The following is a 10,055-nucleotide window of genomic DNA, read 5'->3' on the forward strand; positions in this document are numbered from 1 at the left end:
CAGTGCCACCTGTATTAAATAAAGCAGTATAAAAATCAAGAAAAAGTACATATATCAATGAATTTCTGCAAGATATCTTAATTGGGCTTCCCTGGTGGCGCAGTGTTGAGAGTCCGCCTGCTGATTCAGGGGACACGTGTTCGTGCCCCGGTCCAGGAAGATCCCACATGCCGCGGAGCGGCTGGGCCCGTGAGCCATGGCCGCTGAGCCTGCGCGTCCGGAGCCTGTGCTCCGCAGCAGGAGAGGCCACAACAGTGAGAGGTCCGCGTACCGCAAAAAAAAAAGATATCTTAATTTTAGAGCTCTTGTGCATATTGAGAACTGAGAGAAATTTGAAGAAATGACTTAGACAATTTTTAATATGTTTCTAATTTCTTTATATAAAACCAGGAGAGAAACAAAATAGTAAAAGAAGCAGGATCACTTAAATTGTGTATTCTCTCATTTATTAAAGGTATTATGGAGTTTTAAGAAATACTGGCTTGAACTGGTTTATCCAGCTAACAAAAGAAATTGTATGTCTATCTAGGATATGCAAAAAAATTCTGTGAGTTTTAATTTGTGTGAGACAATAATGAGGGACTTCCCTGGTGGTCCAGTGGCTAAGACTGTGCACTCCAAATGCAGAGGGCCCGGGTTCGATCCCTGGTCAGGGAACCATATCCTGCATGCTGCAACTGAAGATCCAGCATGCCACAACTAAAAGATTCTGCATGACACAACGAAGATTCCACCCACGGCAACGAAGGTCCCACGTGTCACAAGTAAGACCTGGAGCAGCCAAATAAATAAATATTTTTTAAAAAGACAATAATGAACATAGTCTTTAGCAATAATACATATACCTACTTCAATTTCTACATTTCCAACTACTCTTTATCTATCCAAGGATGAAACCAATTTCTCAACAACAGATGTGTAGATGTGTAGTGAACACGGCTCTTAGACATATAGTAATATTTGTCATATTGTAATTCCAAGTGTTCCTACAATGAAATGATTGCTGTTAAATAAGGAAAGACAATTGTTCTTAAGACTGAGGAAGCAGCAATTTATTTGTCTCCTGGATTTGGTATTAAAAAGAGGCTTTGGATAAGGCTTTTGGATTATTAAACTACTGACTAGTACTGTAAACACATATTATTTTTTAAATTGGGGTATAGTTGCTTTACAATGTTGTATTCATTTCTGCTGTACAATGAAGTGTATCAGCTATACGTGTATATATATATATATCCCCTCCCTCTTGGGCCTCCCTCCCACCCCTACCCCCATCCCATCCATCTAGGTCACCATAGAGCACTGAGCTGAGGTCCCTGCACTATACAGCAGGTTCCAACTAGCTATCTTTTTCACACATGGTAGTGTATATATGTCAATCCCAATCTCCCAATTCATCCTACTCCCCCTCCCCCATCCACATATTTGTTCTTTACATCTGCGTCTCTATTCCTGCCCTGCAAATAGGTGCATCTATACCATTTTTCTACATTCCACATATATACATTAATATACGATATCTGTTTTTCTCTTTCTGACTTACTTCACTTTGTATGACAGACTCTAGATCCATCCATGTCTCTGCAAGTGACCCAATTTCGTTCCTTTTTACGGCTGAGTAATATTCCATGGTATATATGTGCCACATCTTCTTTATCCATTCATATGTTGATGGACACTTAGGTTGCTTCCATGACCTGGCTATTGTAAATAGTGCTGCAATGAACATTGGGGTGCATGTGTCTTTTTGAATTATGGTTTTCTCAGTGTATATGCCCAGTAGTGGGATTGCTGGGTCGTATGGTAGTTCTATTTTTAGTTTTTTAAGGAACCTCCATACTGTTCTCCATAGTGGCTGTATCACTTTACATTCCCACCAACAGGGCAGGAGGGTTCCCTTATTGAATCATCACCTAAAGCTGTAAACCGGAGGCAGTGAAGAGTCCCATCAGCAGACTCTGGCTGAAATTTCCTTTGGATCTTGCCAGAAAAATTTATCCTTGGATTTCTCCTTTTCTAAGGCAGCAAATAATCCTTGTGTACAGTTTGCACATGTGAAAATAATGTGTTCCCTCTAGTTTTGCTCCCTTGTAAGGGAGCCGCATTGACAAACTCAAGAACATACTTCTGTAGAAGCGATATAGAAGAACATTTCTTAAAATGTATTCTGTGTAATGCCAGTTTGATTAGATTTTCCTTTTTCTAAATGGGAAAAGGATTCTGTGATTAAATAGTTTAAGGAAAGTGCTTAGATAGTCTCTTTTAACGCTAGACTTCTTAGGAGCTTTAAAATGCTACTGTGTATCATCTATCACCAGAAAGGAAATAGAGAATACAGTATTTTCCAAACTTAATGACTACAAAATCTTTATTCAACCCTAAAGCATCTTGTGAGAATAATGTTCTGTTAAAAACAATTGTAAAATTTTCATTCATGTTAATGGGAACAGAAGTGGAAAGTCTATTAATGGAGAAAACCGGGATGAGTTCAAAAGTTAAAGGTTTCTTTACATAAAAATAAATGCAAATGACAAAAATTTATCATTTTATGCTGATATATCTAATGCCAACTAAATACAATAACATTTTTTCTTTCCCCATTCTATATTTATTTGTCTTTTCTCCCATAGTGAGAACCGTGGCTCCCAGAAATATCACTGTGTTTACAAATTTGCTCAGCCCTACAATACATAATTCCTGCTTCTGTACTCTGAAAGGATAGAAGCAATGGAACTACAGCCACAGTGAGCACACCTTACCACTGTATCTTGTTTTCTAAATACTGTTCCCTATTAAAAGTAAAATAGGAGTACTTAGAGAAATGGCCAATTCCAGGGAAAGTAGAAGATGATTCTGGAATATCTTACTGTGTCAGAAAGTATACAGACACTCAAAAATTAGGGGTCCTGTACAAATGACACAAGAACCAGTTTTGAAAAATTTCCCACTGTTGGCCAAATTTGGGAAAGTAAATCTTCAAAATAACTAATGACAGTTATGGATTAAAACACAATGGGTATTTAGAAAAAATTATTGTGGAGACCAGAGATGTGCAGCAGGGCAATACAGATATATAGCAGTTTTTACTATCAAGTTAACACTGGGAATATTTTCTTATAAAATTTAAAATAATTGGGAAGAATTATATTTGTTACTTATATACAGTATACTAAATATTTTAAAAGAGTAAGTGACTCACTTCATTACAGTTTTCTAAATGATTTTGTTGCTACCCAAGGATGCTGTGAAAATAAGTGAAAAGAGATCTGATCAATGAAAAAAATCACAACAAACATAAAAAAATTCATGATTTGCATAGTAACAGTAAAAACCAAGCGAACAAATAAATTCAGGGAGAAGGGAAGACTCTTACAGTAGAATGCAAACTGATCATTGTCAAAGAATGATAGAGTTAGAAAAATCACCATTCTTCAACTTATATAGTAAGAATAAATTCAGGCAAGAATGATCTTTTATAGTGTCTTTTCTACATTACCTGTGGCTTAACTCTTTGTAAGTGAAATTATAAGCAATAATTATAATGTGTAGACTACATAAATATAAAAGAATAAGGTTTATAGAAAAGCTCTATTAAAAGTCTGCATGCAGTGCTGATGGTTTTCTTTTTTCACAAAACTATCCCGAATTTAATAATGTGATTTAGAATTCTTAGCAGCATTTTGACCAGTTATCTAAATTGGGTAGCTTAGACTTCTGTCTCTAATCTTCAGAGTCATTAACTTTTTTCTTGATGAGTTCTGATGTACCATATGTTCTTTTCCAATTTTCCTTTTTGTATCATTTCATCTAACCGAAGCTAACATCAAAGTATAAAATTGACTATTTTACCTACACGCTCCTTTTTTTGTCTTTTATATAGTTGTTTTGATTAGATAATTTGTTGCTAACCACCTGATGTGCAGTACTTTACATCTACTTTAAAATTTTAAAAACAGTTGGTTATATTTGATATGTTAGCGAACATTAAGGAAATAAGGAAACTTATAAAAAATAATCTTATAAGAAAAATTCTTAGCAGCTTTCTAAATTTATCAATTACTTTTTCTAAGTTAAACACATTTTTATAATACTGACTAAAAAACTCATATAATTTTCACATTCTAAAGTAATTAGTGATATTTTAGGTGACTCTGTCAAAATAACTAACAAAATTGTAAGTTTCTACAATTAACGGGACTTGTTTCATTCTTTTTTATATATCTTCTTTCTTAGTTTCTGGGAAAGTACAAGTAGGCATTATGAGTCTAGGAGATAATTTTGACTTGAGATTAAAACCCAAAAGTTAGTTATAGAAATAGAAAGTCATTTGGTAATTTTTTGAAATTTATATATATATATATATATATTCAATTTTGATGTGATTCAAACCATAGTGTAGTCAAGTTATCTTGTCATAATGAATATCTGTTTCATCACTACTTAAAATCTAATTTGAGATATCTTTCAATGATACAGATATAAACTGACAAGTTAAAAAAATAAATCAAGCAAACTTATTTCAGTATGGATGGTAATTAAAATTGCTTGATTATTCCTTGATTTGCCAAATTTCCTGTCTTCTCTAAAATAGGGAAATCAGCTGTCAAAGCACTTGAAAATATATTCTCTATAACGAGAACATACGTTATATAAAATATCTAACCTACCTAACATAACTTTATGTTCTTGTACATTAAAATACCTAATACAATGATCTAGTTGTTAGGACTTATCACTGCTTTAAAGAAATTCTCCATGGAAGAAGAATAGAAAATCTAATCAGTGAAGAAAATGCACACGTTTTCTGTTATTAGTCTATTTATTTGCAAAGTCAACTGGATATGAATTTAGTCCTCCTTAAGAAAAATAGTGCAAGTAGTCCTGTTCTTTATGATTTAATAATTACAGCAAATATTGTGTAAGTTTAGGTTCTCGAAATATGAATGTATCCATCTTGCAAAAGATATAAGTAGAAGAAAATTATGTCAATTAGCTTGGCAAGATATTGCAAGAACAAATTAGTCTCCTTCTAAATGGCCTCAAAGCAGTTTCCTGCAAGGGAAAAACATAAAGGATAATATCCAACTTCACTGATGTGGAATTAGGAAACATCATCTGAATTGCTGAAAAATCAGAATCATTAGAAAATCACTTAAAGACAATCATCTCCTGCAAAAAACATAACATATAAGGTCATTTTAATACTGCTGCTAATGAAGATAGTTTATCTGGGCCTGCTTTATTGATTAGATCAAAATTATGATTAGATTTAGACATCAAGTTCTGGTAGAGGTAAGGACAAGGGCTATGCTTTATTTAACTTTGCATATGGGATGGCTAACTTAGAACCTTATATATAAAATGAACATAATGAAAATATTCTGCATATAAATGGCTGAATGAATGGCTGAATGAGTGAAACGTTTGAGGAGTTTGTTTCAACTGAACAAAATATCTCATAAATTAGTTTTTTCCCTATAATAATTATATTTTACTTAAAGGTAAACTTTAGTTCCATATATTGACCACTAAGAAAATTAGAAATGGCCTCATCTTAGTTAAAATGTATACTGGAAGAACATGAACTCAAAGGAAATTGTTGAACACTTGTTCTGGTTTTTAACACAACCATTTTATTCATTAGAAATCCTATGTAAAAAATACTTAACTATAGTAACATTTTAATAGAAAATTTAGAAAAAGAATGTGGGATTAATTATTTGATTAATATTGTCACCAAAACCCATGGAGAAAACTTAAGTAGAGTAAGGGGTTATCAATTGCAGTGAAAGGGAAAAAAGATGTTGCTATTTCAGTAGGTTAAGGGAAGGCCTCCTCGATAAGGTGATATTAGAACAGGGACCTGAAGAAAGAGAAGATAGCCCAGGCATCTTCTTTCCCAGGTCTTCATCTGGGGCCTTGGGTAGAGGTACCTCTGCTGTGACCTCCTTAGGGAGTAAGAGGCAGAAAACCTGAAGGCAGTTTTACCCAGTCTGACCCAGTACTTGTTCACTCCTAGTCCTTTACCTTTGCTCTCCTCCCAACCCAAGGTCCGTGAAACTGCCAGCGCCTTTTGTTAAGGGCTTCCTCAAACCCTGAGTGACCCAACCCTTGCTTCTGTGTTAATCCACCTGACACCAGACTAACGTGCCATTCTGGAGAAGTGAAAGGGGGACTTGGAGCTCTACCCTATTTCAGACTCTAGCTTATATCATAGCAGTAAGTAGTTAAAGGTTTAACACTTTCATTTTGGGTTTGCTGTTTAATGCACTACTCGCACACTTGATGGCTCAGCTCTCTCTCTCAGTTCAGCTCCTGACAATGTAAATTATCCTTGTGTGTGTGTGTGTGTGTATATATATATATTTTTTTTTTTTTTTTCTTTTTTTGCGCTACGCGGGCCTCTCACTGTTGTGGCCTCTCCCATTGTGGAGCACAGGCTCCGGACGTGCAGGCTCAGCGGCCATGGCTCACACGCCCAGCCGCTCCGCGGCATGTGGGATCTTCCCGGACCGGGGCACGAACACGTGTCCCCTGCATCGGCAGGCGGACTCTCAACCACTTCACCACCAGGGAAGCCCCTTTGTATATATTTTTATCAAAACAAATTCCATATATTTTACCAACATTGTGTAGCTTAAATTTATCCTGAGGTATTTTCCTATACTTGACATGTATTATGATTTTAACATTTCCTGATATTCAGGTAGTTATTCCAAAAATTCTATAGGCACTTTGTTTTTGATAGACAAATACTGCTGTGGCCTTATAGTAATGCTTTCGTATTCCCACTAATGTCTTGAAAAATGAATAAACAAATCATATTTCATTCACTAGGCTCTTTCTCCTGCTAATTCTTCTATCAATATTGTTAAATAATTATACCCCCAATGAATTAATGGTAAGCTGCAATCTTGGTGTTGTAACTACAAATTACTTTAGCATAACTGTAATTAGTCAATTTTTAAAACCTTATTTTTATTGCTTGTTTGGTATAAAAGTTGATAAAGTTTAACCTACATTAAAATCTGTCATTATTTAATAAATGACATTCTAAGTTTTTCTTGAGAAGATAAAATACTGAAATTCAAAGACAATGCCATTTTGAGCCTAGATTTACAGGAAAAAAGTTAACTATGAACCATCATGAAAAGTGAAATATATCTATTAAGAAGATTGCTTAGATTTTACCTAGTACCTTATGTTTCATAAGAATTTTGATATTCAAATGTTACTCTTATTTTTATTTTTAATGTTGTCAATAGGATTCAAAGGACCAGAATGTCTTAGATACAACAAATACAGTTCACTGAGGTTTATATAGAGGAAATTAAATAGAAATAGGTGTCAAAAGCTGGTTCTATTTTCAGCTCTGGCTTGCTAGCTGATGACTTCTATCAAAATCACTGAACTTCACTGAGTCCCAATTTCCTCAATCTCTAAAATTAATTTAGTCAGAACATTATTACAGTAATCAAATTAGTTGGTAGAGTTAAAAATAACATATATTGTGCTGTATACTACTCAATCCTGCAGTACTTTACTATGATGTTAAGTTTGTGGAATGTCTTGGTGAAATATATTGGATCTTCCATGTGGCAACAGGTAGACCACATCTAGGAAGTCTGGAGCCTTCCCTTTCCACCTCTCAATACCTTCAGTTCTTTGCCCCTTTGTTTCCTTACTGCCCACCAGGCCAAATGACCTCAGATATTCCTTTATTCAAAGGGCATTTGTTCTTGTAGGATCAATCCCTTCTCTCAGCAAGAACCCTCTTTCCTTCCTCACATCCCACAGGGCTAGATTGTCCGGGCTGGTCAAAGTGAAGGAACACCAGTCAGAAAGGAATGGCCTTGTGTTAGAATGAACTCTGGAATTAGCCTTGAAAAGGCTCATATCTTTGGCCTTAATTGAGTACTTCTTTAACTTTCGGAAAATAACTAGTTCTTGTTTTCTTAACTGTGCAATGGGACTAGTGGTACTCTTTAGCTACTTCTAGACATTGTGAAGATCAAATGAAGTAAGGTCCCCTAATGCCTTATAAATGGTAAAACATACAAAAATAAGTGGATATTACAGTTCAGAATACAAAAATAAGTGGATATCACAGTTCAGAAAAACTCATCCATTCTAGCAGAAGGAAGGCAGTGAAGACTCCCTGGAACCTCCCATCATTATGAAAAGTTGTTTGAGTGTTTAACAAAGGTCTTCCAGAGACAGTATCTCTCCTCTATTGCTTAACTGGAAGCATCAGTATAGAAGACAGACTGAGGAAGATGTATTTAGTCAAGGAGGTATTATTATCACTTCCTGAAAAACAGATCATCTAAGTGTAGAAATATATGATTTACCTACATTATCTCCAAATTTTATTTCAGAAAATCATGCAAGGTAAAGCTGGTAATGGTAATTCATCTGGAATTACCCCCAGTGAAGCTCTTGCATATCTAATCCCGTGTTGACTTGCTTCTTGGAGAACCCAGGTATCCCATTGCACATTTACATATGTCACCCGCCACTGCACATGCACCAAGGAAGGAATTCCTTTAGAGAATGAGCTCTAGTATAAGGTCACATTGAAAGAATGGATAAAATATTCCTATAGTTTGGAAACCAGTAATAGAAATGAAAAATATTGACTCTGGTGAGATGAGGTCATCTATTACTCTCCGTAACATCAACTATATTGGAAATTTCTTGATGATGCTTAATTCCAAAAATTGAGTCTTATCACTTCAAATGTTTCTACAGTAATTCTTAAGACTAATGTATAATATTATGCTGTGTCTAGAAGAAGTCCTTGAAATACAAATGAGTAACAGATGGTTTTTCATATACTGGAAGGACTTTTGACTTAGATATTCAAGATGAGAGTCAGAATACTTGGACCATATTCAGTTGTTCTGGAACTGATAAATGGAAAACTCAGGTGATTTATTTAATGCGATTGGATATAGTAGATGGATAGTGGGCTGTTTGACTCTAAACCACTTTTCTTTTGTTTGTTTCTGTAAAAGGACCAAGTGTAACATATGTCAAATGATTACCATTAGTATAGTCAGAGTTTCATGAAACAAACAGAACAGAAAACATTTTAAAACCTGAAAGTTGTTAATATATCCTTGGGTAAATATCCATCAAAACTCGGTGGTGAAAACTTAGTGAAGATTTTTTTATATTTAGAAGAAAGTTAGAAATATTCAGTAGAAAAGGTGATGATGGAAATAAGAGAAAAGCTGAGTCCAAGGTTTTTGTTTGTTTGTTTGTCTTGGGTGGCTTGTGACTATTAAAATCTGTTACCAAAGAAATCATATTTATACTCCAATCTATTTGAATAGGAATTAAAACAATAGTAAGATTCCTCAAGTTCTTTGTGATTATCACAAATAGGTTATTTCCATTTTTCACAATTTACTAGAAAATGTTTAAGTCTGTTGTTACTTGTTATTTTTATGATTTTTGAAAGTACTATTTCATTAATAACTGCTCTCATCTATCCTGAGGGCAATTTGGCTTTACTTTATTACTTTGTTAATATATTTTCAAAATGCTAGTATGTTTATGGTGGTATTTCAGCAATTTGGAAATAAAATATTGTTCTAAAACAATATCATTTAGAAAAATATTTCATGATGTTTATAATAATATTTCACATTGAGAACCACCATTTTTTTTTTTTAACAACTTTATTGGAGTGTAACTGCTTTATGATGTGTTGGTTTCTGCTGTAAAAAAAAGTGAATCAGCTATATGTTTAAATGTATACCCATAACCCCTCCCCTTGTATTTCCCTCCCACCCTCCTTATCCCACCCCTCTAGGTGGTCACAAAGCATCAAGCTGATCTCCCTGTGCTATGCAGCTGCTTCCCACTAGCTATCTATTTTACAACTGGTAGTGTATATATGTCAATGCTACTCTCTCACTTCATCCCAGTTTACCCTTCCCCCTCCCCGTGTCCTCAAGTCCATTCTCTACGTCTGTGTCTTTATTCCTGTCCTGCCCCTAAGTTCATCAGAACCTTTTTTTTTTTTTTAGGTTCTATATATATGTGTT

At 34.7% G+C, this 10,055-nt stretch overlaps 1 non-coding gene across 1 annotated transcript; it reads left to right on the plus strand.

The window, feature by feature from the left end:
• The first annotated feature begins 584 nt into the window (after positions 1-584).
• TRNAW-CCA (transfer RNA tryptophan (anticodon CCA)) lies at positions 585-657 on the plus strand. Its single transcript has one exon. It is a non-coding gene; the product is annotated as a tRNA-Trp (tRNA).
• Positions 658-10,055: the final 9,398 nt, after the last annotated feature.

The sequence above is a fragment of the Globicephala melas genome, chromosome 5, assembly GCF_963455315.2.
Source record: "Globicephala melas chromosome 5, mGloMel1.2, whole genome shotgun sequence".
Classification (NCBI taxonomy): Eukaryota; Metazoa; Chordata; class Mammalia; order Artiodactyla; family Delphinidae; genus Globicephala; species Globicephala melas.